General features: G+C 34.5%; 1 long non-coding RNA gene and 1 pseudogene across 4 annotated transcripts in view; one reads left to right on the top strand and one right to left on the bottom strand.

Moving 5' to 3' along the window:
• Positions 1-21,501, bottom strand: part of LOC140611694 (uncharacterized) — a 754,568-nt gene that overhangs the window by 410,990 nt on the left and 322,077 nt on the right. The gene's annotated exons all lie outside the window — the stretch shown is intronic.
• LOC140611547 (large ribosomal subunit protein uL13 pseudogene) lies at positions 15,506-18,239 on the top strand (annotated as a pseudogene).

Genomic DNA, 21,501 nt, shown 5'->3' with positions numbered 1-21,501 from the left:
GGACCTGTGGGCAGGAAGAGCTGCTGCCTACAGGGTCTGTGTGAGGGATGGCTGATTATATACCTGGAAGTTGGGAGGAGGGTACTGATTATATACCTGGAAGTTGGGAGGAGTTGAGGATAGGGTACTCTCTAAGGAATTTTGGAAGCAAGATTTCCAGGACCTTGAGGGGGCTAGCTATTATTGGGAAAATGTCACTTATTACCATCTAATAAAACCTGAGTCATGAAACCCTTCAGATGTACATTGGTGGGCCATGTGCTTGGGGGATGATTGCTAACGTGTATCTTAGGGGGTAGAGATAAAGGAAATTTCTAAAGGAATTTTTATATGTTAAAGTAGACTTACAGGAACCTGGGGGTTGGGCTAAGATTGCCTTTTGCCCCTAGCAAAGTATTAACATCCAGGCAGTTGAGTCCATAGAGGAATGTCACTCTGCCTGTTTCAAGGACTTATCAATGTGCTGCCCTGGGCTCCTGCTTTGTCTTCAATTAGTCCTCTGTTCCCTCATTATATTTATATATATATATATATATATATATACACACACACACACACACACACACACACACACATATACACATATCATAAAACATATATATGTTATAATTTTCATTTCCTTATATATGTATAAAAAGGATATATGTGTATGTATATATATATGTAAAGAAACAAGATAAGTGATAATCCTTTCAAAAAAAAAAAAAAACACTGAATGCATACATGTTTACATCAAAAAAAAAAAATACCTGTGCAAGCCTTGTGTATTTTTTCCCTTGTGTTCCATCTTTAGATCTCATCCTGACAAATTCTTGTTGAAACATTTCCAAGGCACTAACTTTCTCTCTTATCACTTTTATTTTAGAACTCTTTCAGACCCTCCCTATTCCTCAGATCCCTGAAATTTACCATCAGGCATCCAGGAATGGACACACTACAGTGCACTGACCTCAGCATAATTCTTAAGATATCATTCTGATGTATTCCCAAACTCTTTTGCTAGAAAAGGGGAAGTAGTCACAACACATAATACTCTTGATTCTAAACCAGTTAGTGACTTAGTTTGTTTCATAAAATTTCACAAAAAGTCCACAACTGGTAATATATTCCCTAAATGATTTCTCTTAAATATGGGTTTTAAATAGCAATAAAATCTTATACAAAAAAAAAAAAAAATGTCAGAAAAATCAACTTAAAAAGGCAAGAAACAGTGCACTGCTTTGGAGATGTTAATGTACTTATGTTCCTTTATCTCTGATTATGACATTATCCAGAAGTATCAAGGATTATACAGATTGCCAACTTTTTAGATGCTATGCCCTAGTGCAAAGGAAATGTGTTTTCCATATAAAACCACTACATACACTGAGCCATATTTCCAGATACCCTTTACCAGCACTCCACTTTGGCTTTGCATTAAAACAAAATTTACTTAGAGGTCCCACAAATAATAGCTCTCCAGTGTCCAATTATTGCTGCACAATTCAAGGAAACATCTACTTATGGAAAGGCAGTGAGCCAATCACAAGTTCAAGTAAATAGTCTTTGAAAATTCAGTCCTATATTTCGTTAGTTTTCCTATGAAAACATTCAGCAGGACACCAAATAAAGGTTAAAAAGTTACATTGTCATATGCAAAATAACATAAGCCAGGGTAGTATGTTATACACATAAAACTCAATATCAATACTTCCGTGTACATATACATAAATATACACACATATATGTAACTATAACTAATTAATTATGAGTTTTGAGAAATGGGTAAAACTAAGCCTATGGACTTGGCTTCTAGTGTCTGACAAGAACTAGCTTGAATTGCTGCCTCCCTCCTCAAAAATCTATCACAGAGAAGTGTCAATAATTCAAGAACATGAAGAAGCATGAATTTGAGGAACTAATAAGATAAACTGTGAGAATCCACCTCAAAATGTCTACCTTTGAACTTGAGAGGGACAAATGCATTGCCCCAAAATACTGTCAAAGAAGAAATAACAAAATATGTAATCTTGGGTATTTAATTAACAACTTATTAAATGGTAGAATAATCAGGCAATAAAGCAGGAAGTATACAGAATAAATAGCATGATTACTGTATTTGACCTAGTTAACAATAAAATAAATGAAAAGTATATGTTTCTTTCAAATGCACGTAGATATATAATTGAATATATGCTGACTCATAATGCAATACTAAAAAAAATTCATTATACTTAAATCAGAGAATATGCTAATAAACCTGAAATGCAACTAATAACAAAAAATTAGAAAATATCCATACATCTGTAAATTAAGCAAAGCAGTTCTTAAAGTGGAGTCTTAAATTACTGATCTATTACTTTTAACTGCATCACCCAAATTTTCATATGTTGAATTTTTATTTTCATTCTCCTAAATTTTCAAGTGTTGAAATTTTATTTTCATTATTTAAATTCCTTTGAATATTCCCATTTGATCTATGCATTCTTCAGAAGTGTTTTTAAATCTCCAAATATCCAGCAATTTTTCAAATTTATTTCTGTTACTGATTTCTAATCAAATTCAGTTTTCTGCTATAAACATATTCTGTATCCTTTTTAAAAAAAAAAAATTATTTTTCTATTCGAGAGAGAGAGAGAGAGAAAGAAAGAGAGGCAGAGGGAGAAGCAGGCTTCATGCTGGGAGCCTGATATGGGACTGGATCCTGGGCCTCCAAGATCACACCCTCGATTGAAGGCGGCGCTAAACCGCTGAGCCACCAGAGCTGCCCAGTATCCTTTTTTTTTTTTAAATTTAAGATTTGTTTTATGGATCAGAATACAGTCTATCTTAGTGAAAGTTCAAAATGCATTTGAGAATAGTGTGTTTTTTGTTTTGTTGGGTGTGAGGTGTTCTATAAATACTAATTAGGTCAATTGATAGTGTTGTTCAAGTCTTCTATATGCTTACCAATTTCTACATATTTGTTCTATCAGCTAATGATGCTGGAGTTTTAAATCCTCTAATTATAACCATATATATTTTTTTCAGTTTTATCTTTCTATTTGATATATTTTAAAGTTCTGATTTAGGTGCAAATCACTTACAATCGTCATGTCTTAGAAAAATTGACTTTTATTATTATGTGGTGACTTTATCCCTATTTATTCTTTGTTCTGAAATATGTTTTATCTGATATTAATATAGGTATTCTAGTTTTCTTTTGGCTGGGGTTTGCACTGTATATTTTTTGCCATGCTCTTAACTTTTATTCTATCTATATCTTCATATTTGAAGATAGATTTGTATGGACATCATATAGTTTGATCTCTTGTTTTAATGTAATCTGACAACATCTGCCTTTTAACTGGTATGTTTAGGCCATTAACATTTAATATCATTTTGATATATTTGGCCAAAATTTATCATCTGTATAGCTGTTTTCTATTTGTTCCATCTCTTTTTTTTGCTTATTTTTTTTCTTTTGGTTTAATTGAGCAACAATTTTATTCTATTTTATCGCCTCTATGGATTGCCATTCTTTTAGGGAAAATTAGTGATCTTCTTAGGCTTTACAATACATATATTTAACTAGTCAAAGTAAATTTTCAAATAATACTTACACTGCTTTACATGTACTGCAAGGGCCTAAAGAAATTTTAAATTTTTCTTATAAAGTATGCCTCTAGCAATAAACTCCCACAGTATCTGTCTGAAAATGTCTTTCTCCGCACCCTACCATTTCTAAAAGGTATTTTCCCTGGGCATAGAATTTTGGGTTGATGATATACATTTTTTTTTCTTTCACCATTTTATAAATGTCTCTTCATTGAGTACTAGCTTTCATTTTTTCTGGAAAAAAAAGAAAGTCATGGATTTTAAGTAAGACATGGATTAATGAACTAATGACTGGGTACTTAGTGATATATGAAAACTGGCTCACTATATGGAGAAACTAAAACTGGATTTCTATTCCATTTCATGCAAAAATGGTACACACTCCCTAAATCAAAGATATCATGGTGAGAAATAAGTCAATAAAGTTAATAAAGATTAATAAAAGGTAACAGATGAAAAGCACATGAATTCACAGCATCCAATGAAGGCTGTGTGTCAAGAAAAAGATATGATGGACAAAGTTAATAAACCTGTTTTCTATTATTCACAGATGATATCTGTAACATCTAAAAGCAACAAAGGTTTAATATCTAGAATTTATGAAGAACTTTTGCCAATCCATAATAAAAATACAGCAAATCAAAATGAGAAAATAGATATAGGACGTGAACAAGAATTTCACAAAAGAGAAGGCTCAAAAGAAGGCCACTAAGATGAAGACATAATAATTTATACTTAATACAGTGGGAAAATATTAGAAAACTAGATAATTCAAGTGTCTAAGGAAATGGAGATATGAAAAATCTCATGAACTACTTGTGGAAGTTTAAACTGGCCCAGCCATTCTGAAGAATAATGTGACAATTTTAAGTTAAATTCAATGTAGGGTTGTGCTGTGATCTAGATAAAGTCATGTCCTGGATGTATGTTCCAGCAAAATTCTTGCATAAGTATGAGAATATATACATGAATGTTCATCCCAGTGTTGTTTTTAATACAAGTAACTTGAATGCAACCCAGGTGTACATCATCAGGGAAAATGGGCAATAAAATGTGCTGCATGAACACTCTAATACTGTGCAGCAGTTAGGGAAAAAAGCTAGATCTAAACACAGAAACATCAACAGATATTTAAAACATGGTTCTGGGTGGAAAAAAAATAGAATGAGTTTATAACATGATAGCATTTATGTAAATTAAGTGTATATGCACATAAGCAAAATAATATGCAAATAAATTATTCAAATGATAAGAATTCAAATCAAATTATCTCCTACTTATGGTAAGACAGGAATGTAAGTAGAGAAAGCATTAAAAGAGAAGGAAAAGGGATCCCTGGGTGGCGCAGTGGTTTGGCGCCTGCCTTTGGCCCAGGGCTTGATCCTGGAGATCCGGGATCGAATCCCACATCGGGCTCCCGGTGCATGGAGCCTGCTTCTCCCTCTGCCTATGTCTCTGCCTCTCTCTCTTTCTCTCTCTGTGACTATCATAAATAAATAAAAAAAAAAAAAATTAAAAAAAAAAAGAAGGAAAAGAAGGAAAGGAGGAAGAAAGAATGGACTGAAGGAAGGGGAAAAGCAAAAAGGCATAATTTTCTAAGTGTCCTAAGAACTTGGAACTATAATCAGACACTCTATCACAAGTCCAAAATAAATTAATAGATGGACTAATAGGTATTTGTTTAAATAGATTTGTAGATAAATGAGAGCTAGATTAATGCATGTGATTGGTAAGTGAGTAGGTAGGTAGATGGAGGGAGGGATGGATGGATATAGTAGGGTAGAGGGATGATACAGACAGATGATATAGAGACAGACATACATACATACAGGTAGATAGAAAGGAGACAACACTTTTTTTGAATTAAGCGTGCAAGTTAGAGGTAGAATAGTAAACTTTGATGAATTATAATACCTCTTAATGATATTTCTGAAATGTAAAATTTATTTTAAATATATATCCAGGGGGCAGCCTGGGTGGCTCAGAGGTTTAGTGCTACCTTCCGCCCAGGGCCTGATCCTGGAGACCCAGGATCAAGTCCCACATCAGGCTCCTTGCATGGAGCCTGCTTCTCCCTCTGTCTGTGTCTCTGCCTTTCTCTGTTTCTTATGAATAAATAAAAAAAAATCTTAAAAAAAATATATATATATATATCCATTGGGAGCCCAATGGGTTAATTCCTCTTCCAAAGGCCTAAGGATATGTTTTTCTAATAAGAAGGTGAACTTTTTCCTTTATAACATTCTTGTATCCCACCCTATATCCATAAACTAGCTCCTAAGTATCTGGCTACAGATTTTACCTACAAGTTGCTAGCATAAACTCCCCCTGGGACAAATACCAGTATTTTCAAAGAATAGCCTGATGAGGTATCTTTGTAAACATAAAAAATGACTACTTTTGTATACTGCCTTTATTATGCTTTTCTTCAAAATTCTAGTAAACATGCAATGTTGCATTAATTTCAGGTATACAATATAGTGATTCGACAATTCCATACATCACCAGTGCTCATCACAAATGCACTCTTTAATCCTCATCACCTATTTCACCCATCTCCCCATCCACCTCCTCTCTGGTAACAATTGGTTTGTTCTCTATAGTTAAGAGTATGTTTCTTGGTTTGTCTCTTTTTTGTTTTTTTTTTCCATTGCTCATGTGTTTTGTTTCTTAAATTCCACATATGAGTGAAATCATATGCTATTTGACTTTCTCTGACTTATTTCTCTTAGATCCATCCATGTTATTACAAATGGCAAGATTTCACTCTTTTTATGGTTAAATAATATTCCTCTGTATGTGTATGTGGTATGTGCGTGTGTGTGTGTTTGATATAACATCTTCTTTAGCCATTTATCTATCAATGGACCCTTGAGCTGATTCCAAAACCTGGCTATTGTAAATAAGCTGTTAAAAACATTGGGGTGCATGTAGCCCTTTGAATTAGTATGGGTTTTTTTTTCCCTTTTTTTTTTTTTTTTTTTTTTGGTGGGGGGAATACCCAGTAGTGTGATTAGTGGACCATAAGGTAGTTCTATTTTTAACTTTTGTGGAAACTCCATACTGTTTTTCACAGTGGCTGTACCACTTTATATTCCCATCAACAGTGCAAAAGAGTTCCTTTTTCTCTACATCCTTGCTAACACTTCTTGTTTCTTGTATTTTTTATTTTAGTCATTCTGAAAGGTGTGAGGTGCTATCTCATTGGGATTTTGATTTGCATTTTCTCAATGATGAGTGATGCCGAGCATCTTTTCATGTGTTTGCCATCTGGAGGTCTTCTTTGTAGAAATGTTTATTAATGCCTTCTGCCCATTTTTATATTGGGTTATTTGTTTTTAGGGAATTGAGTTGTAAGTTCTTTAAATATTTTGGATACTGACCCTTTATCAGATAAGTCATTTTTAAATATCTTCTCCCATTCTGTAGGTTGCCTTTTAGTTTTGTTGATTATTTCCCTTTGCTGGGCAGAAGGTTTTTATTTGGATGTGGTCCCGATAATTTATTTTTGCTTCTATTTCCTTTGCCTCAGGAGACACATTTAGAAAAAAGCTGCTATGGCCAATGTCAGAGAAGTTATTGCCTAGGCTCTCTTCTAGAATTTTTATGGTTCCAGGCCTGGCATTTATATCCTTAATCCATTTTGAGTTTATTTTTGTATATGGTGTAAGAAAGTGGTCCAGTTTAATTCCTTTGCCTCTAGCTGACCAGTTTTCCCAACACCATTTGTTTAAGAGACTGTCTTTTTCCCACTGGGTAATCTTGCCTACTTCATTGAAGATTAATTGACTATATTATTCTTTCCCTTTGCTACATTGTGCAAACATGCAATTATCAAGTATAAACATCATAAATATCTTATAAAGGTTCATCATATATGAATATATTTATTACCCACAGGGATGATATAGAAAATTAAAATTCACAAATAAAATTCCTTTCTTCTTAATACCAGAGACCCAAGTTTAACAAAAAATGTTGGATTATCCTGTTGAGATTGTTTTAACAATGACTGTTTCAATTAATACTACTTGTACTTTCTTTCAATGTGTTTTGTTCCTATTTCTTCCTGTGCTGAACAAAACAGAATGATCCAATTTGAGCTGCATGCCTGTTTAGCTAAATGAGATTATTCAGTGGTCTAGTTAATCTTGAGTCATTAGAAGGCCTCAAATAGAATGAAATAATATATTCTATCCCCACTAGCTCAGCGCCTTTTATTTTTTTCCCAAAGAAGAAAGGTTTATGTTGTGAGAGAAGCAGAAGGTCTTAGATCATAACCATGAAGCACTAGGATAACAGGGGAGACTAGCCCGCCTGTATGTATGAATGTGAAATCCTATCTGTGCAGGTCACTGCCAGCATTGAAGGAGACAAGGGCACTGAATTTGTGCAGGAACTTCACTTTTTACTTCATCCAACTGGGGAAAAAGGGAATGGTGATTATAACCAATGCTACACATGAATCTTCGGTATTTTACTAATCTTTCCACTATGCAGAGGCACTTTCTTTGACAAGCCAACAGACTTTCAATGGTCATGTCCTCTCCCTTCAAATCTCTTTTAAACTGTTAAAAACATAGCCAGCATCCTGGCTCCTATCATCCTCCCACCCTTCTTCTCTTACCTTTATTCTTGGTGAAAGCTAATTTAAGGCTCTCTCTAGTCAAGGGACAGTGCTTTCAGGGAAAACACATTGGGCTGTATATACACTTGATCAAAAACATTTGAAATGTGTACAAAGGCAACCAAGTCCGACAAAGAAAAGGACAGCTGCATAAAGATATCATACCTATAAAAGAGCTAGTTGTAAAAGCTCTGGCTAACCAAACAGCAAGTTAAACAAAGCACAATTATGGGTATACTGTCCCCTTTCCCGTTTCATTCTATCTATGCATATAAAACTCACTAATTAGCATTGCATCGTCGTCCTAAATTCTAATTTCTCTTCATTTTCCTGACAAGCCTGCTTTCTTTCATGTCTGCCAACACTAAAAAAAAAAAACTCAATTTTCTAGGGTTCTTCCACTTTTTGCATTATTTTACCCACTTTTCTTCCCACAATGTGCATTTTTACAATGATTAAATATTTTAAAATACACATTATGTACCATAACACACTATTCTTTCTCAAAAAATTCACTGATTTTTTTTAAATGAAAAATATCTAAAGATATTCAGGGACTTCTCTGAATAACTTACGGGCAGACTTCATAAATTATAATTTAGATATAAGCCTAGGCAGCATTATTTCACATTCTATGGGCTTGAAAGAAGCAAACATAACAGAAAAAAAAAATAGTTTAGCTAATTTGTACACAAAATGCCTCAAGGTTATGCTAGGTTGCCTACCAGTACATTCTCATCAGTGACACACTCAATAGAGTAGCACTGGACTATGTAGCATGGCAGTCCCAATGCAGCAATGACGCATAGAAATCTGAGCAGAATATCAATGATTAAATACATCAAAATATACGAAAGCAAATTCCAATGTGCAAGGCAAGATCTAACATAATAAGGTAATGAAAACATTCATCAACAAGGAAAAATCATGGACTGCTCATGATAGGAAACCAAAGCACAAAGCAATAACCTTGAGATCTAGTCAGGCAGGTCTCTAAATCTCAGTCACTGTTGGACTCTTCTTCCTCCTGGCGAAAAACAATCCCAATGACTGTTGCCTTAGCCTCCTTAAGAATAAGGGTAGATGGGTTTGGAAGTCTCTAGGCCATTCTCTAAAGGGATTTCTAGAGCGATTTCTCTAGAGAGATTTCTCTAAAAAGAGAAACTAACCTGCTACTGTGATCTCCAATATTGTAATTGGAGAAATCTAAATGCACAGAAGTTTTATGATGCTCAGAGATAAAGGACAACTTTGTATAAAGTCTGCAAGTAAAACAATTATGTACCCAAGATTATCAACTACCTACCTACCTACCTACCTACTGACCTACTTACCTAATCTAATCATCTTCTCTAAAATGATCATAATTCAGATATTTTTGTCAAAAACACAAAACTATATGACTTTTATTTTGGGATGTTATTCATATCACTAGCTCACATCATTTAATACTTGAAAGAGACACACTGATGTGAGTATACAAAACACAGTTTCTATTCTGGTTATAATCATGAAGATTTAAAAAAAAAAATAATCATGAAGATTTGATAATGTCTCCAGTAAATCATCACATGGTGTTTAGATGTGTAATTTTTATGTAGTCTGCATTATTATTTTTCATGTCTATTAATAAACATTTAAAAAATCTATTAACATAAATGTTTGCATTGTTCACATGTAGTAACAAATGTTAACACTTTTTGAATTGACACTTGGGCAACCTTGTTTTTTCCTTCTTTATTCAACTTTCATATGTACTTTTGCTTTCAGGGAACATAATATTCTATTTTTAATTCATTATTAAATATTTGACAAGCTGGACAATTGGCTAGTTATAATGGATGTAAAAGTTTTTGTTTCTAACAATATTATAGCATTATTCCATTTGGTTTTTTGTAACAAAAGAAATGTGTTAATATTTTAATGATTTTTAATAGAGTCTACAATTCAAAATTCAAAAGGATTTGAATTATGTAATTTTTGAAGGAATTAGGTTTTTGGATTAATCATTTACATCTTAAAATTATTTTTATTAAAATACTTAAAATCACAATTTCCTCTTCCCCTATTTGAGTAAACACAGTATATTCTTTGGACTTGGGGTCTTACAGTGCCTTGAGTCATCATTTGTTATCTCTTACATTCTTGCTTAAGAGTATGTGGTTTGGGGCACCTGAGCGGCTCAGTCCATTGAACATCCAGCTCTTGATTTTGGCTCAGGTTGTGATGTCAGGAGTCCTGGGATCAGGCCCATGTTGGGCTTCTTACTCAACGGGGAGTCTACTTGAGACCTCTCCCTTTCCCTCTGCTCCTCCTTCACTTGTGCTCTCTAATATAAATAAGTCTTTAAAAAAAAAAAAAAAAGCATGAGGCTTAATGCATAGTGACCAATAAATCTCTGCCTCATAGATATATTTTTTTAAAAATTGCATCTCTCTCATAAAGAGAATGTCTGCATCTGTTTATATACACACACATAGTAATGTATACATAAACATCCTTATCCATATTTAGAGACACAGATAATTTATTTCCTAGTTAGCTGGTTTCTAGATAAAGAATTTGTACTTGTACATCTTCTAATTGTATATTACATCTCATAATATCCTATATACCTCACAACTATCATCAGATTTTTCCTAATTATGTATAGTGGTCTATTTCTTAGCCATCACTATGTAGATGTTTTAGGTATGACATAGTTGGTTTCATTCCAGAACCATAAAATGATCCCTGTGAATTTATGTAGTAATATACCTCAGCATTCATTATATATTCTACTACCTTATTGATAATATTTTAATCACTTCTCAATCTCTTTAAGAAGGAAAACAATCCTCTTGAATTGACTACATAAGTGATGATTAAAGTCTAATAACTTATTAAATAGTACTGGATAAAAATCAGAGCTACATTGAATAACCTCTGAATGTCAGGTAAATATCTGGAAAGACTATCACTCCTATCAAAGTGGGTGCCTTTGAGGATGTACTCAGCCTAAGAATCCCTCTCAACATTTTGCTGCAGAAAGTCACTATCAATTAAAAGAACTGAGATAAAACTCGATAGGCATCCAAGACATAGCAATTAAGATTTCTGTGATGTGACTCTTTCTTAACTTTACAAATTTATTTCATTCCACATATCTCCAGACCTGTCTCTATTACACCCTGTGTCTTACAATCTTAAAATCCCACCTCATTTTCAATGTTTGGTAAAAATGGCATATTACTTACAAACACCTTAAAAGTAAAGTTGACTATTTAATACATTGCTCTATTGATTAGTCATCTGTCTCCCCAACCACACAACGAGCCTTGAAATTATGGATGATATTCTTATCACCTTTCAATCCCAGGCAAGCGTTAATAATAGAAGCACAGGAGGCACATATTAGAGAACTATTAAATGAGTGAAAATGTTAATAGCTAAATGACATCTAATTCTCTCAAATTTAGATAGGGGGTCTATTTTATAATTTCCAATTAGTGAAAGTATGAGATTGAACTGAGTTTGTCTAAGAGCATATTAACAAATTATAGCTTAAGTGCTAATAAAAATAAAATATCTGTAAAGGAAAAGTATCCTTTACTTCTAAAAAAGAAAAGCTATATACTTATTACAAAAGTAATCAATGAGGGTTGTATAAATTCAAACAAAAAAGAGATGATAATGCAAATGTTAATAATGCCCACTCCAATTATACTTTTCTAAGGTAACTACTATTAATAGTTTATTATGTAGGATTCTATACAGATATAATACCACCTTCTTGGTTATTTTAAAATAGGATATATGCATATATTATTTAATTATGCTGTACTCTGAACAAGTATCACAGTTCCTTCAACCATTACTCCTTGTTGAATAATTAGGCAGGCTGTTTTAAATTATTTTTTTTATATATTTTGTTATGGCTACTATAAAAAATGCGGCAACGGCACACTTGCATATTGCTTTTGTTGCTACTGAATAGATTTTTAGAAAGGAGTCTGAGGTAGCAAAATATATGTGCACATTGACATTTTGATAGTTACTTACAGATTGTGGCAATTCACATTTCCACTAAAACTGTATGACTTTGATTCCTGAACCTTGACAATTCTTTTTTTTTTTTTTTTAAGATTTTATTTATTTATTCATGAGAGACAGAGAGAGAGAGAGAGGCAGAGACACAGGAAGAGGGAGAAGCAGACTCCAAGCAGGGAGCCCGATGCAGGACTCGATCCCAGGTCTCCAGGATCAGGCCCTGGGTGGAAGGCGGCACTAAACCACTGAGCCACCCAGGCTTCCCCACCTTGACAATTCTTGAATGAATTTATAATATTTTTGTGAAGGTTTTTTTTTAATAAGATTTTAAATTTTAGAACAGTTTTTGATTTAAGAATTATGTCAAAGATAACAGATTTATCCAGTTGTCCCTAATATGAACATCTTGTATTAACATGGTTTATTTGTTATAATTAATGAACCAATACTGATACATTCTCAATAACTAAAATCCGTATTCTATTTAGATATCCTGTTTTTGTTTTGCATGCTTTTTCTTTTCCAGGATCCTATCCAGGATATCACATTACATAGTTATCATGTCTCCTTGGGGTTCTCTTGGCTGAGAACTTCTCAGATTTTCCTTGCCATGAGTTCATAATGATACAAATAAATGACTGAGTAAATAAGGGAGGATATGTAATTCTCCAATACAGAAGAATTTCCAAATAACTTATATAGGTATTCCACCCTCAAGTAGGAGGAATAGAACTCTTTATTGCTCCAGAAAGTGTTTTTTCCAAAAAGGATTATGAAAAGGGAGGGAGAGAAAAAGACTAGCTTAACTGTAGTAAACTTGACAAACACTACCTCAAGCTGGGTGATGATAGTTAACATAAACAGTGATAAATCATGCTGATAGCATATACTCTTGATATGATGTGTTGAAAATGGCACTATTCCTCTGTGGTCTCCCCCAAAACCTATAACCCTAGTCTACTCATGAAAAAAACATCAGACAAATCCCAACTGAATGATATCCTACAGAAGATCTGATCAGTAGTCCTCAACCTGTCAAATATTCTTAATGTTTTCTAATCTAATCATTGAAAAACAATGATGTTCCACTAGCTCTATTTCTTATAGCACATAAGATCTGAAAATTGAATTACTGATTTTCACAGTACCTTTCAGGAGGTGAAAATTTATTAAATGGGTGAATGAATAAGCTGTTGTTTAGTACTTCTTAAGGAGTCTGTATCTAATGTAAATTTGTTATGTTTCTATTCTTGTCACAAGTGAACATTTCTAGGCCCTTTAACAACCATTAGGGGGAGGGGTCCTGTTCTTCATCCTAAAGGTTGTAAATCTGATTCCCTTTTAAAGGTAGCTGTAGTATTCGGAATGTTTTTTGTAAACTTCAAACTTCTTATATCTATTTGGATATTTACAGGCTGTTCTAAGTACCAGACTGCAAAATACTTGCTTAAAATCATGCACACACATTAAAAATCCCATAAACAAAATTTTCCAGTTTTAAACATACCGAGACACAAACAATATCACATATGGGATAACAAATGGAGAGAGCTTTTGCCAATGCCTGGGGCCTTTGGCAATATTAACACTTGGTACAATCTTTTGAAGAATTCTAAAGCATGTGGCAAACTGTTCCCATGAAAATGTTATATCCAGGGACACAGCGGTACTGTAATGATGGGTCACTTGGAATGTATGTAACTCTCCTCATTCTTCTGATTTACTAAGCAACTTGCATAGTTGTCTCATATCGCCACTCAAATATCCTCTTACAAAAGGGATATTATAAAGATGAGTGAAATCGTTTTTGCAAAGTACTTTAGGTTTCCAAACAGAATCACTGGACAAATATAGCTGATTATTATGATTAAAATCACAAAAAATTCACTATCCAGATCCCATTGTAATATTCATAATTATATTTGACTTGTTATATCATACTTCCCACCAGCATAAACATGAACTAGTAATTTTTTTATATCATAAAGCCAAACTTAAGTTCTGTGTTAACACTTATATATTCATGATAACAGTAGCAGGCTTTTTCATAAAACAGACCCTGAATAATTCTCTTTGTTGTTTGGCAGTTTCTAAGAGTTGTAGGTGGCTAACTCTCACTAGAACTTAATTGAAAGCCTATTCATTAGTTATGTATTTGTGAAAAATAACAAAAACACCAAACAAAAAGCAAATATTGAAATATGCTGCCAAGAGGAATTTGAAGAAGGAAAAGCTGTTTCTAACATTTTCAAGAGTTAAGAATGATCTCTTTCAATTTGATAAAAACATCATTATTGGTTCTATAGTTTTAGTAAAAATACAGTCTGCATACCTTCTTCCTTTTTCTTTAGTTTGAAAAAAAAGCCAAAGAAAAATCTAGTAGTGTCCTATCTTTGCTCGTTTAAAAAAAGTATGTCTCTGGGACGCCTGGGTGGCTCAGCAGTTAAGCGTCTGCCTTCGGCTCAGGGTATGATTCTGGAGTCCTGGGATCGATCCCCACCCCCACCCCCATCGGTCTCCCTGCATGGAGCCTACTTCTTCCTCTGCCCATGTCTCTGCCTCTCTCTCTCTCTCTCTCTCTCTCTCTCTGTCTCTCATGAATAAATAAAATCTTTTTTTTTAATAAATAAAATCTTAAAAAAAAAAAAAAGTATTTCTTTTAGATTAATGTCTTAGAGGTTCCTGTGTGAGAGGATAAATATACCATCCAGGTGGATGCTAAAGAAAAAGAAGACTTGAAAAGTTGTGCTGAGTTTGTCTCCCTAAAAGACCAGGATTGAAAAGTATAAAAAAGAGCTGGGAGGAGGAAAAACATAATTCCATTTGATCAGATCACCACTGAGGACTTGAATGAAGTCTTCTCAGAAATCAAACTGGTCAAGGAGTATTGCTATTGGCCTGACAAGCCAATTGAAAATTTATAAACTTATTCTGGGGAAAAGCTCTGACCTTCATATTATAAACACTGCATTTTTAAAATAATGATATAAAAATAAATTTAAAAAAATTACACAGTAAACATATGTATTATATATGATATAAATATATGTATACACACACATATATAGTGAAGTGATTACTGAGATAAGTATAATGAACAATCTGACTTAGTGTTGGATTTTCTTTCTTTTGAATATCATGAGACACGTCCAGGGGTCCTGGGCAGGGATGGGTCCAAGTAGGTAGAGTATGGGGTTTCCCAGGAATATAAATAGGGTGCAATCAGAGTCTGCATGGTGAACTGTATGACATCAGGTGTAGGGGCAGATCCCAATGGAAGGGCAGGGAGAGGATGTCTGGGATGCACTAAATATCAAGATTGGAAAACAGAAAGGCAGAGTAAGACCTGAGATACTGCAGCTCCCACAGATCAACCCAATGGAAGCCTAATCTCACAGGATGGGTGGAATCCAAATAAATCCAAAGGGTTTTCAAAGATCACACTTAAATTTAAAATACTACTTAAGATTCTTTAGCCAATAAAAGATGAGATGCTAATACAATCTATATTAACAAGTTAATCACAATGTGAAGATCATCCAGCATCACTGACAGATAAAGGAAAATGACTTTTCTAGAATCTTAATAATGACTGGAATTTTTCACTTCTAGAGCGTCTAGGATTCAGAGTCCAGCCATGAACATGGAATAGCTCTCTATTTTCAATATATTTTTTTCTAACAATTAAAAACAAATTTTGTCCATGCTATTTCTATTCATGTAAGAACCACAGGAGGGTACATGAAATGATTTGGAACAGACATGTGGAAAATAAAAAATATCTTACAAAGTCATCTGAAGATACTCTTCCTTTCAAACCATGTTCATTTGACCAAGACTTTTATATAACACATAATGGATCAATTTACATGATGGAAATGGTAAACATATATTTTCATAATTCTATGTATATTTTTATTTTGAATAAACCGAAACAAGTTCCAGGTTTTCTTTTTTTTTTTTTTTATTTATTTATTCATGATAGTCACAGAGAGAGAGAGAGAGAGAGGCAGAGACACAGGCAGAGGGAGAAGCAGGCTCCATGCACCAGGGGCCCGATGTGGGATTCGATCCCGGGTCTCCAGAATCGCGCCCTGGGCCAAAGGCAGGCGCCAAACCGCTGCGCCACCCAGGGATCCCAGTTCCAGGTTTTCAATTTTTCTCTCCCCCTGACTCAAAGTACATTGTCATTTAATATAGACTTTAAAAAAAAAAATCTGCTAGAGTGAAATTTTACATAACACATAAATGTGCTAATATTTCAAAAGCACAAATGTACGTTCAAACTAGGATAAATGAAGCAAGAAAAGGAAAGAGAAGGCATCCAAACTGGAAAGGAAGAAGTAAAATTATGTTTATAGGTGACATGATCTTATTTATACATAATTCTAAAAACTCTACCAAAAAAAAAAAAATAATAACCTGTTAGAACAAATAAACAAATTTGGTAAGTTACAGAACACAAATTGATAGATGAAACTCACTTGTGTTTCTATACACACTGAACTATTCAAAAAGGAAAGAATATTATCTATAACAGGATCAAAAAGAATATATACTCAAGAATGAACATAAGCAAAGAGTGAAAGACTTGTATGCTGAAAACTACTTTGATGAAAGAAATTAAAGACACAAATAAATGGAAAGACATTCTGTGTTCATAGATTAAAGGCTTAATATTGTTAAAAGGCCATACTCCCCAAAGCAATCCACAGTTTTGATGTTATTCCCATCAAAATTCTAATGGCATTTTCACCACAGAAGACTTAGCTATAGCAATCTTGAAAAAAAAAAAAAAAAAAGATGTAAGTATCACACTTCCTAATTAAATATATATTACAAAGCTATGGTAACTAAAACAGTATGGTATTGCCTAAAGATGGACATATAGATCAAAGAAACAGAACTGACAATTTAGAAATAAATCTATGCACAATGGTCAAGGGTGCCAAAAATATACAATGGGGAAAGGATAATCTATTCAACAAATGGAGTTGGAAAAATTGGATAAAAAAAGAATGAAATTGGACCCTTATCTCACACCATAAACAAAACTCAAATCAAAATGGATTCATTAAAAAAAAAAACAAAAAAAAAAACAAAAACAAAAAAAAATGGATTCATTATTTAAATGTAAGACCTGAAATATAAAAGTCCTAGGAAAAAACATAGACAGGCAGCATTATGACATTGGTTTTGGCAATTATTTCATGGACATATCACCAAAAGCACAGGCAACAAAGCAAAAATAAACAAATGGGGGACAGCATCTAATGAAAAAGCTTCTGTACAGCAAAGGAAACACCAGAGTGAAAAGACAACCTGGGAGAAATGGGAGAAAATATTTGCAAACCATATACCCAATAAGGAGTAATATTCAAAATTCAAGAGCTTTTCTTAGGCAGTGGCTGAAGATGGAAGAGGGGCAGTCCTGGTGCTCTATGGCCAAGGCTATCTCCTGGGCTGCCTGGTGGCGGTTGTGGCCAAACAGGTGCCGCTAGGCCAGAAGGTCATAGTTGTGTGCTGTGAGGGCATCAACATTTCTGGCAATTTCTACAGACACAAGTTGTTTCTGGCCTTCCTCCACAAGCAACCCATCCCATGGCCCCTATCACTTCCAGGATGCCCAGCCACATCTTTTGGTGGACAGTGGAAGGCATGCTGCCCAATAAAACCAAGCAAGGCCAGACTTTCCTGGACTGCCTCAGATGTTTGATCGGATCTTACCACCCTACAGCAAGAAAAAGCAGATGGTGGCTCCTGATGCCTTCAAGGTTGTGCAACCGAAGACTACACGAAAGTTAACTCAACTGGGGTACCTGGCTCATGCTGGCTGGAAGTACCAAGCAGTAACAGACACTCAGGAGGAGAAGAGGAAGAAGAAGGCCAAGATCATTACTAGAAGGAAAAACAGCTTGTAAGGCTACAGAAACAGGTCTAAAAGAACATGGAGAAGAAAATGGACGAATACACAGAGGTCTTCAAGACCCACAGATTCCTGGTCTGAGCCCAATACACTGTCCTGTTTATTCCTCATGCTTGGTCTGGTCTGCCTTCCTCCATCTTGCTGTAGGATATAGGGGACTTCCAGGGGCTGCTGTCCAGATGCCATAGGCAGCCTGGGGCTTAGAATGCTGGAAACGTAGAAAGGGCCTTAATAACTGCTATTAAGAAAGGTCTTCTAAGGAGCTTAAAGAGTTCTAAGAGTTTTGAGACATCATTGCCTGTGACCTGAGTATTCATGAGAGTTTTAAGAAATGTACAGTTGGAATAACTAGTGCAGTTTCACTATTTGCAAAAGAGATCTGGTACATGATTGGAGGGGACCCCTGCAGTGTGAATGGGGCATGTATAAACTCCCCACATGGTCAGGTTCTGTACTCCTCTGGAGGGCGTGAGGGTATTGGGGACCAAGCCTGGTGTTATACAAAACATTTCTTGACGTGTATTCTGGGAAGTATAGCCAAGGGGTCACAGGTGCTGCCCTCGTGCTTTCCCAGTATTTTGTGCCAAAACTAGTAACTTATTTTTAAAGAAAAAAATACAAAAAGAACTCCTTCAACCCAATACTAAAAACAAACAACAACAACAACAACAAAACAGATTTAAAATGGGCAAAGGATTTGAATATACATTCCTCGAAAGAAGACATACAAATGGCCAACAAGTATATGAAGAAGTTCATTCTTCACTAGAAGAGCATTAATAATCATCAAGGAAGTGCAAAGCCAAACCATATTGAGGTAGCAGCACCTCACATCCGTCAGGATAATTTTTCTTTTAAAGATAACTTTAGGTGACATTGTGGAGAATTTGGAACTCTTTCACACTGGTAGTGGGAATGTACAATGGGGCAGCCTTCTCCATTTTATTTATTCTTTTTGGAACTCCTGCTATTCTAATGTTGGACTTTTGGGGAAAGTCATCAAAATGATGTGACCACTGATTGACCCATAAGCTGGAGCTGGACACCCAGAGGCTCTTCACCCCCGCCCCTATTCTTGGGATGTGGTTTCCACTTGCTTTTCTCACTCCAAGGGACATAGCCTTGAGGTAGTGATGTGGTGTTAACACTTGCATCTGGTGTACCAGACTGAACCCAGTTAAGGACTCTTTATAAGAATTCAAGATTAAACTTTTAAGATTTGGAGGGTGGGTGCAGGGATCCATTTGTCTTACTATCACCCAAGACAAGCCTCATATGTAGGTTCCTTTTTTCATTAAAACCACCACCTACCAACCTGGAGTGGCCTACCACTTTCTTTGGCCTCTCCCTGCCCTCTAAGTAGAGAGGCCAATTTCAGATTACATCAGAGAAGCTCCTGGAGGGCTGTGAAACAATAGACATCTTGAATTAATCATTTTCATGTTTTAGATTTTCTCTCATATTTACTACCCTCGTCTTTTTGCCCTACTTTTCATAAAGCCATTGACTTCATCTATCAATTTCTCATTTTTTAAATTGTTGTGGGTTATTTTTGTTTAATTGCAACATTCATGCATTTAATTTCCATGAAACTTGCCTTATTTTCTGATCTATTTTATAGCATTCTGTATTTTTAAAGGAAGAGTCTCTCAGATTAATGAGACTAATTAGGGAAGAGTTAAGGTTTTTTTTTTTTAATATTCTATTTATTTGAGAGAGAGTGCACGCATGCATGAGTGGGGAGAGGGGCAGAGGGTGAAGCAGACTCCCCACTGAGCAGGGAACCCAACATGGGACTACATCCCAGGATCATAGGATCGTGACCTGAGCGCAAGGCACACACAACTGCTGAGCCACCCAGGCAGCTCAGGAAGATTTTATTTATAAGAATTTTTGACTTTGCTGTTTTTGCTCTTATCTTAATAATATCTTTTCGCCCTAAAATATTTACTTCCTACATGTCATATTTTTCTATCATTTATCTCTGTCATTCTCTCTTATGTTCCTACTTTCTTAAAACGAATGGCTATCCCTGGTTATACATTCATATTTAAGAATAAAGCAATAAAAATAAATGTGTGTGTGTCATTTGTTTGCTGATGGACATCACCACTCTTGTAAGTATATTAACCTTCCCTCAATTTTGCCAGACACCTAAATAAGAGGACATTCAACTTTTACTTTGGCTGTTAAACAGTCACCTAGATTTCACCAAAGTATTCATTAAATTTAAATGATAAAGCATCTTTGTTTGGATTTAGTTTAGTTTCACTCTTTTTTTGGAGGGGAATTTTAAAAAAATTTCTAAGTGAAGTATATTTGACATATAATATTACCATTTGTTTTAGGCGTACAACATAGTGACTCAAGAATTATATACAAAATGCTCACCACATAAGTATATTACAATATTATTCAATATATCCCCTATGCTGTACTTTTCATCCCCGTGACTTATTTATAACTGGAAGTTTGTACCTCTAAATCCCCTTCACCCATCCCACATTCCTCCCCTTGGCAATCATTAATTTGTCCTTTATATTTCACAACTCAACAAATAATCCAATTAAAAAATGGGCAAAAGACTTGGACATTTTTCCAGAGAAGACCTACAGACGGCCAAGAGACACATGAAAAGAAGTTCAACATCATTAATTAGGGAAATGCAAGTCAAAACCACAATGAGATATTGGCTCACATCTGTCAGAATGGCTAAAATAAGAATGCAAGAAATAACAAGTGTTGGTAAGGAAGTGAAGGGAAAGCTCTTGCACTGTTGGTGAGAATGTATATTGAAATTATGTATGTATGTATAATATGAAAAATAATAGAGAAGTTCCTCAAAAAAACTAAAACTGGAGTACCATGTAATCCAGTAATTCCAATTCTAGGTATTTATCTGAAGAAAATAACAACACTAATTCAAAAAGCTGAATCATTTACGAGCAAAATTTACAATAGCCAAGATATGGAAAATAGACGCATGGATCATCAATAGATGAGTGGATAAAAAAAGATGTGATATACATACACAGACACAATGAAATATCATCCATAAAAACAATGAAATCTTGCTATTCACAACAACATGGATGGATCCAGAGGGTATTATGCTAGGTGAAATAAGCCAGACAGATAAAGACAAATATCATGATATCACTTATATGTGGAATCTAAAAAATAAACCAACAACAGGAGAAACAGAATCTAGTTTCTTTGTTTTGTTTTTTATCTTTTTCTGTCTGTGGGGCAGACTGCAAGCAGAGATTTGTGTCAACTATTCTTCAAACAGATTTTCCAAATACTTAATGCCTTTCTCTTCAATCCCATGCATTATTTCTAC

The sequence above is a fragment of the Canis lupus genome, chromosome 20, assembly GCF_048164855.1.
Source record: "Canis lupus baileyi chromosome 20, mCanLup2.hap1, whole genome shotgun sequence".
In the NCBI taxonomy this organism is placed as follows: domain Eukaryota; kingdom Metazoa; phylum Chordata; class Mammalia; order Carnivora; family Canidae; genus Canis; species Canis lupus.
This window is presented reverse-complemented; position numbering and strand designations above follow the sequence as displayed.